Source organism: Pipra filicauda, unplaced genomic scaffold, assembly GCF_003945595.2.
Source record: "Pipra filicauda isolate LSUMZ 115617 unplaced genomic scaffold, ASM394559v2 scaffold508_size1329835_pilon, whole genome shotgun sequence".
Lineage (NCBI taxonomy): Eukaryota > Metazoa > Chordata > Aves > Passeriformes > Pipridae > Pipra > Pipra filicauda.
This window is the reverse complement of record NW_024104652.1, coordinates 1,132,991-1,142,005: the sequence shown is the minus strand read 5'-3', so window position 1 is coordinate 1,142,005 and position 9,015 is coordinate 1,132,991.

Sequence of the window (9,015 nt, the reverse complement as noted above, 5' to 3'; positions counted from 1 at the left end):
ATGGTGGGATTGTGGACGGGGAGCACATTCCTCCACCCCAACCCTTCACCAGGATGGGAGAAATCTGGGGCTTTGGCGCAGGCACTGACAGAGATCACAAACAAAACCCAGGAAAAAAGGAGCAGATCCAACCACACGGCCTTGCACCAGGAGCTTGGGGTTTTCCCGAGACCACACCATCCTCCACAAGAATTCCCAGGCATCTTCACCATTCCTGGCACAGCTCTTGTGCCGAAATGCCGTGATAAAGGAAAGCACAGCCACGAGGAGCACGGCTGCCAACGCTTGGCCAACCGTGTCCTCACCAGGAGAAGGCAAAGCTTTCTGACACCATGATTTCCCTGGGATCGTCTGCTGAGCTCTTCCAGCAGCTGGGAAGCATTTAGCCACAAGTAACACTTGGACAGGCACTTCTAAGTCAACACATCTCGCATGAGAGCCAGATAAGATGGCCCCACCAGCACCAGATCACCCTCTGCCCCACCTTCCCTTTCCCTTCCACGGCCCAACGCCATTAAAACAGGCCCTTGTTTTCCTACCTGGTGTTGGGAACATTTATGAGTCAGGTTCCTCCAGCAGCTCCATGGCAAGCTCGGGGATATCTCAGCAGAGCTGGAAGATAAAGCCACCAAAGGAAAGCTCAGTGTCCCTGCAAAGGTGGGATGCTTCAAGGCAGGTTCCTCCAGCCCCTCCCATGGGAGCCAGCGGGACCGTGGGGCTCTCCACGTCCTCCTGGGCTGGTGAGGCACCAGGATCCCTGGGAATTGTGCTCTGCTTGGAAGGACCTGCCCTTTTTGACTGGTGTCCAACCCCAAAGCGCATGTTCTTACCTGCTCAGTGGAAGACGGGGGAAGGCTGGACCACCTTTCCGAGAAACACATGGGTCTCAGCAGGGTTTGGATCTCGCTCTGCTCCTCCTGCTCTCCGCCCAAACGCTGTTCAGAAGAAAAGAGGCTGCAAAGTTGTGGAGAAAAGGTGGAGAAAAGAGGTCGGTGGTGCGAACGCTCCCCGCAGCCGGTGTCTCCACAGCTCTGCCAGTTGGTTAACAGAGGAGCTGTGATCAACAGGGATATTGATGTCAAGCTGGGACTTGTCTCCTCAGCGAGGGAAGGGAACAGCAGAGATTACTAAGCGATGCAGGAATGTGGTTTGCTTAATATGAGCCATCAACACAGAAGAGTAAAATAATGACAGATGTGTAATCACATTTCCTGAGTCTAAAACCATGAGATAGAGAATTTAAACACCACTTTTCCCAAGATCAAGAAGAGGAGCCGTTTGGCTAAGGACTCATTTGGTTACTAATTTCCTCGGCATTAAATCAGCTGTTTCCCAAATCTCTTGACGTGCTGTGCCAGCTCCGAGGACAGGGCAGGTCCCTGGCTCCCTTTGATGTGAGGGTAAGCAGAGGGAGAAGATGCTTTGGAAACATGGATACACCAACTGACCGAGCTGGCCTGGAGATCTGAGGTTCCTCAGCGTTGCTTAATTGGTTTATTCTAATGAAAGATGGTGAGACGAGTTTCACATGGATCTTTATCGGGGGAGCGGCGAGTGGTGGGAGACACAAATCCGGATCTGGGCTGAGCCAACCTTCCAAGGGCAGGCTGGGGGAAAACGGAGCCCTTTCCCCAGGAAAAGTGTGGCCATTGTGGGAAAGCCAGAGCCTCCTGCAGGGCTGGTCTGTGGCTGAGGGACACCAAACTCAAAGCCCACCAAGGCTGGGGGATGAAATGGCTTCTCGGCTTCCAGCTGTGGCGTTTTCCCAAAGGTCACGGGTGCAGGAGCTGGGAGGGAGCAGTTCCCTGCCCTCACCTCTGCAGATGGCGGGGAAGGGCTGGGAGGGAACGGTGTCATTTGCTTGTCAGGTGTTTTTTATTTGTCTCTTAAGATCAAAAGTGGGAAAAACACCAAGTAGGGAAGGTGCTGCTGGCACAGGAGCCAGATGTACAGGGACACTGTTCTGCCTCTTCTGGATTTGGGAAGCATGCTTCCTCTCCTGTAAGGACAGGCTGGGAGAGCTGGGGGTGTTCACCTGGAGAAGAGAAGGCTCCAGGGAGATCTGAGAACCCCTTCCAGGGCTTAAAGGGGCTCCAGGAGAGCTGGAGAGGGACTTGGGATAAGGGTCTGGAGTGACAGGATAAGAGGGAACGGCTTCCCACTGCCAGAGGGCAGGGTTAGATGGGATATTGGGAAGGAATTCCTGGCTGTGAGGGTGGGGAGGCCCTGGCACAGATTGCCCAGAGAAGTTGTGGCTGCCCCTGGATCCTTGGAAGTGTCCAAGGCCAGGTTGGATGGGGCTTGGAGCAACCTGGTCTAGTGGAAGGTGTCCCTGCCCACGGCAGGGAGTTGGAACTGGATGGTCTTTAAGATCCTTTCCAACCCAAACCATTCCATGATTCTGTGTTGTTTGCCGCTGGCCAAGTTATCAACCCTTCCTCTGCTCCTCCTCCCTGTCTTTGCAGGACCTGTGGTCCCATGTCGCTTCACTCCTGTGCATCCATGGAATTTCTTGGATGGCTTCAGACAGTTGCAGCAACAGTCTCATAGTGGAAGAAGGGTAGAGACAACAAGGCCCTGTGACCCTGGAGAATAAAGGAAAATTATTCATTTATTTAGCATTTCCCTTCATGTCCCTGTGCTGGACCTTGCTGGTGCTGGTGGAGCTGTGCTGACTGTACATCTGATGTCCTGAAAGACCATCAGCTCACAACTCCCTGGTGTGAGCCAGGAAATGCTCCTGTATTTCCAGGTAATTGGACAAAGTGGTTCCTCCCCTGAAGGTTCTTAACAAGCAGCGTCCCCGTATCCATGACCACATCCGTGCCTTCCTCCCTGACCTTATTAGAGCCCACAGAGCTGTTTCCTCCTGCCATGGGAAAGGCAGCTCCTTCGCCTAAATGGACTTTAATTAGCCTGACTGCCTGCCAAGAGCTATTCTGGTGACACCCAGGCTCCAGTTGAGGCATGGTTTCACCCCAAACTGTGCAGAACCCGGGCACAGCTTGTCCCTGGCCGGTGGGGACCTTGTCCATTCAGAGGAACTGGGGGACAAATGTCCAGCACTGGGGGTGGTAGCACTGGACCTTGCACAAAATCATAGAATCACGAAATCCCAGAATGGTTTGGGTTGGAAGGGACCTTAAAGCTCATCTCATTCCACCCCCTGCCATGGGCAGGGACACCTTCCACTATCCCAGGTTGCTCCAAGCCCCATCCAACCTGGCCTTGGATGCTTAAGGTGGCCTCGAGCATTTATGATGCTAAGGGATGACTTGGAATCCAGGGAAAGCAGCCCATGCAGTGGATTCGGAAGCATTCACGGAGCAGCCACAGGAGGCAGAGCAACCTGCCAGCCCTGCCCGTGCGGAGCAGCTCTCCCCGTGCCCGGGGCACAGCCGGTTCCCGGGCGCGTCTCAGCCCCGTGGCCTCCGTTCAGGGCTGCAATTTCCTCGTCACTCACTGGGTTGGGAGTCACCCTGGGTGGGATGCAGACTGGGCTGAGTCACACCCTCCCAGCTGGCCCTCTCTGCCCGGGGAGTCTAGACGGCGGCTGATGTGGAGACATCTCCTCCGCGAGATACCTGCGCCGGGTCCCCACATCAAAGGGCCCCTGAGCTGCTAAAGTGGGGTTGTAATTAAGCCACCCCGCGGCAAGAGGGAAAGAGTTTCTCCCAGGGCCGGCTGATCTCCCTCCACGGCTCCATCAGTCGGGGTGGTGGCCTCTGTCACCGTCCCAGGAGTCCTTGGTGGCTGTAGCAGGGTCTCCTGTCCCACAGATTGCGGGGATCGTGTCTGCTCTGTGCTGACCCTGGTCTAGAAATCCAAAACCTTTTGCAATCCAGCCGTGCTCTGCTGCAGTTTCTTCTCTCTCTTGTGCACAAGGAAACGAGCTCAACGCAAGGACCAACGTGTCAGGAGCTCCCTAAACCCTTTTTCCTGCCCAAAAGCCGTGGAACAGACTCCAAGAAGGGCAGAATGAAGCTGAAGCCCTGGAAATCCCTGCAAACCCCACCACAGCCCGACAGCTGCTCACTCCATAGGTGACCAAGCATTGCAATGCAGCAGGGTGGAATTTGCACTCCAGGGAAAGCCCAGGAAAGCAGACATTTAATTAACCAGAGGAACCAGCTCCGTGTCACTCCTTGGTGCGAAGAGCATCCGAGTCTCATCTTTAGCAGTGCAAAAGGCTCCAAGGAACCCAATGCCTTGCAGGTGGGAGATGCTGGATGAAGTTTCCCCCTTTTCCCAGGGATTTGTGCAGCTGGACCGTTTCAAAGCCAGCTGGTGACCACAAAAAAAAAAGAAAAAAGAGAGAAAATTGGCACAAACCAGGATGTGAGCTCTGGTAGGCAGGGAAAGGAGATCCAGGTGTAATGTAATGTTGCCTTAACAAAAGCAGGGAGAGGCTCCTCAACTCACCATTAAAACCTAAGCTCCATAGGATATCCCTAAAGCTCACTTTAAAGGATTAACCACCGGTGAGGAGACCCCAGGAGGCAGCTGTACTCCATAATAAACTTCCATGAAGTGGAACGATGCTGCTGAAATCTAAGATACAAATTTAAAGAAAACAGTGTATTAAAAGGTGGATCTCATCCATCCAACTGGCTCTTCAGATGAATTCCCCACAGAAGGGGGTTATTTGGTTCAACAAGAAGATGACCATTCCAAAATGCAGGACTGGCTGCTCAGGCTGTAATTGTTCTCCACGCTGGGAAAATCCTTGTTATTGACTGGCCCCAGCAGACACACCAAGATGCACCAGGTAGACTTGCTGCAGAGCAATCAGAGAATCCCAGAATGGTTTGGGTTGGAAGGGACCTTAAAGTCCATCCAGTTCCACTCCCTTCCATGGGCAGGGACACCTTCCACTATCCCAGGTTGCCCCAAGCCCCATCCAACCTGGCCTTGAGCAAATAGAGGGACAAAGCAGCCACAGCTTCTCTGGGCAACCTGTGCCAGGGCCTCACCACCCTCACAGCAAAGAATGGAAACTTGTCTTGGAATTGATTTTCCAGTTTCCAAGAGAAAAATTTTCACTCTTTCTATCATCTGTTAAATCCAAACTCTGTTTGAACACAATTTTTGTGCTCGTGCTCGCAGCTACACAACGGCCTCATTTCCCAGAAGAGGCAACCGGGGAAGGCTCAGTCGGGAAGCTCGGTGGGATTAAGAAAGAACACCCCTTTGAAATGTGGAAACCTGGCTTAAAGCTGAGTAAGGATTTAAGGTTATGAATATTCCAGCAGCAAGCCAATGCAAACTGGCTTTAATGATTCATTCTGTCTCCAAGCTGATCGAGAAGTCGGTGCAGACTTAGATGATCAGTGACATTGAGATGAGAGGGACAATATGGGGACAAAGAGAATATAAGGTGCAGTGGCACGGTTTTATGGGTTGTATAATGTTATATATTATAATAGTATATGTAATTTAATTATTATCCCCTGCCCAAACAGAATTCACCCACGTTTTGCTGTGTTCAGTCCACAGGGAACAGTCGTGCTGAAGAGGATGGGCTGGAGCAGAGGACAAGAGCTGGTCATCAACACACTCCCTTATCCAGGAGCACGAGGGGCTGAGGGGCAGCAGCACGAGGTGAGTGAGAGAACTGCTGGTACAAAGCTCTGCTCACAGAGCCCTTCCCCTCCCTCCCACGGCTTTTGCAGGTTTGCTCCTCTTATAGCAACACAGGTTTGAATTTGAGGCAGGAGGAATTACCCAACCTCACTGCCCTGAGCAGTTCCAGGGCACTGTAAATGCAGGAACTTGTCAGAGCTGCAGTTGATTTGCAGATTATTTATTTGCTTATTAGATCACATTTGGCTAATAGCTCCTGTGATCCTCCACAGCACGAGCTAATAGATCTTCCCTGGAGACCCACCAGCGTCTGGCTCAACGGTCACCTTGGAGGCAACCCTAATTAATCCAGTTTTGCCTTTCTAATGGAGCCCTAGATGTCAGCCAGCAGAGCAGGAGGCATTTCCCTCGCTGCCACCCTTTGCTGGCAGGAGTGGAGGTGAGGAGGAGGAGGAGGATGGTCTGCCTGAAGCTGTGCCACGTGTCCCATCACAGCCCCAACCTGAGAGGTGGGGAGAGAGCCAACCTGAGAGCCCAGCCGAGACCTCCTGAGGTGCCTGAGTTCAGCTCAACGTGGATGTGTGTGCTGGACAGGGGTCCTTCAGTGGACACTCCTCTCCTTGCATGGAGATGGGGCAGTGGGAGATGTAGAGGTGGCTCTCCAAGCGAGCTGAGCCTTGCACACACGGTCCCTGCAGTATTTTCCCAAGGGAGATGCTTTGTGTCCATCCTGAAGGGACATTCCAGCCTCTGCATGCTCTGAGCTGTCGTACCAATGGAGCATCCATCCACCTGGCTGCCCAGGAGAGCCTGTCCACCTCTAACACATCAGGCACCTCTTCCCATCCCACCTTCTCCCTGAACCACTGATGGCTCTTCTTCAGGGACCTGATGTTCCTTCCCAGACCCTCTTCCCACTCTTCCAAGACCTGCACTTTGTCTCACCCTGACCCCCCGACAGGCTCTTCTCCAGGGACTCCTGGAGGATGTTCCTCCCCAAATCCTGCTCTTCCCACCCTTCCAAGACCTGAGCTTTGTCTCATCCTGGCACGCACCCCTCCAGCACAGGGAATGCTTCCTCCTGGCACAGCTCAAGCATGGCAAAAATGTGTCCTGGCTGGCTGGGGCTGCACGCCATGGGCAGGCATCCCGAATCCGCCTCTTCTCCAGCACCATCCCACCATCCCTCACCCTTCTTCACCTCCCTCTTCCCCCGCCTGCGAAACAAGAAGTCTTTGTCTGCTTGGCCCCTTCCGAGGAGCACGAATGGCTTGAACTTTCCCTGAGTGAGTTTTTCCCCTCCAGCAGGATCGTGCTGTGCCGGTGCCAGGGATTAACTAAGAGCATGACTCAACGAACCAGTTCAGACCAAGCAAGAACAACCCCTCATTTCTCTTCCAAGACTCCAGCTCAGCCCAGCACAGGCTGTTCTGGAGCATCAGAAAAGGTTAGTTAACTTGAAATATGGCTTTTTAAACAGTTTATTACATTTCCCCCCCCTTTGTGCTGCAGCTGGTATGGGAGGATGATGGAAACACAATCAAGGAGATGATTCCAAAGCAGTTTTTCCCCAAATATTCTGTCTGGTTTCAAGGTTTCCCTCTTTGATCTTAGCATGTATTTCATAGAAGAGATACACTACGAGAAGTGATACATGCCATGGGAGGGAAATGGAGATTTTAGGGAAGGATGAGCTCCCCAGGTTGTGTTTGATAGAATCATGGAATCACTGAGGTCGGAAAAGACCTCTAAGATCATTCAGTCCAGTGTTAACCCAGCACTAAGTCCACCACTAAACCATGTCCCTAAGTGGCCCATTGTTTTTTTGTCCAGGAGATCAGCAGAGCCTCATGAGTTTCCCAGCATCCAGAGAGCCACAACATCCCGAGCTCCCCAGCATCTTGAGCTCCCCAACATCCTGAATGCCTCAGCATCCTGAGAGCCCCAGAGGACTCTGGCAGATGGCTCTGGCTTGTGACAGGGCACAGAGACGTGGCATGGAGGGACCCATCCTGCTCCCACAGGGTCGTTGGCTCTGGCTCCAATGGGGAGCAGAGGCAGCGCTGAAGGTTTCACCTGGGGAAAGCTGCAACACTGAAATGGGCTGGTAAAGGCAGTAGTTAAAGAAGAAAAACAAGCAAACTAGAGAAGACTACAGAACTCCAAGCAGCCTGTGGTCTGGGAAACATGGCTGGGCAGGGCCACACTGGAGGCTGGAGCTGCAATTTGGGATTGAAGCTGCCATTTCCATGAGGAGCATCATTAACGCTGTTTTTCTTTGCTGTTCCAGAGCTACTCCCAAGCCCAAAAAGCCCCAGTGCTGCCAGGACCTCACCAGGAACAACCCACAATGCTTGAGATTGCCCAGCAGGCCTGGCTGACGGGATAGTGCACGTGCCCTGCACATCCTGGATGAGCCACCTCAGCACCTGGACGGTCGGTGGCCCTGTGATGTCCAGGTCATTGCAGGGGGATAACACATCCAGGAGACAACCAGGAGACATTGGTGAGGGCCTGGCACAGGCTGCCCAGAGAAATGGTGGCTGGCCCATCCCTGGAGGTGTTCGAGGACAGGTTGGATGGGGCTTGGAGCAACTTGGCCTAGTGGAAAGGGTCCCTACCCAGGTGAGTGGGAACAAGATGATTTTTAAGGTCCCTTCCAAACCAAACCAAGCCATTCTGTGATTCTATATATATATTCTATTCTTTGCTTTCTTGTGGATGACATGGAAAAGAAGAAGGAGGCAAGGCAGGAGCATGGGTTGTGAAGCAGCAGTGCCCAAGTGTGGGGCAGAAAAGCCTCCTGGGGTTTGGGATCATCAAGGGAGGGCAAGGGGTTGATCTGTACACACCAACGCTCTGGAGGTTTGTCCTGCTGGAGCTCACTGGCATTTGGAGAGAAGGAAACCAGATCTTTAATGGCAATGGAACATCTACACCCAGCTCCACCAGGAGAAATCCTGCAATCAACTGGGACTGTCCCAGCAGGGAAAGGAGCCAGACCGGTTCAGGGGGATTGCGCCAGACTGGGCAGTGACCAACAAGTGCAATCCAGGGAGAACAACTTCAAAGCAACATCAGGGTGGGAAACCAGCTCCTCCTGCATCTGCAATGGGCTCCAGACCGAGGAGATGCCTGGAGAGGGGCTCTGCAGAAGTGTCCCGAGGGCGAGGAGCACACAGCCGGGAGCACTCTGGGTGTCATGAAGGAACGTCCCTCCGGAGCAGAGCCGTGCCGCCGGCATCGCAGTCAGCCCGTGCTCCTCGTCTGATCTCCATCCAGCAAACAGACGGGCTGGGAATTGTTTGCCCTGTATTATTCCAGGGGGATGGACAATTTCAGTGCGGTGATATCTGAGCTGTCACAATTCCAGCCCAATGGCTTCATTTTCCTCTGCGACACCTGCCAAGCGTGGCTGACACCTGCTTTCAG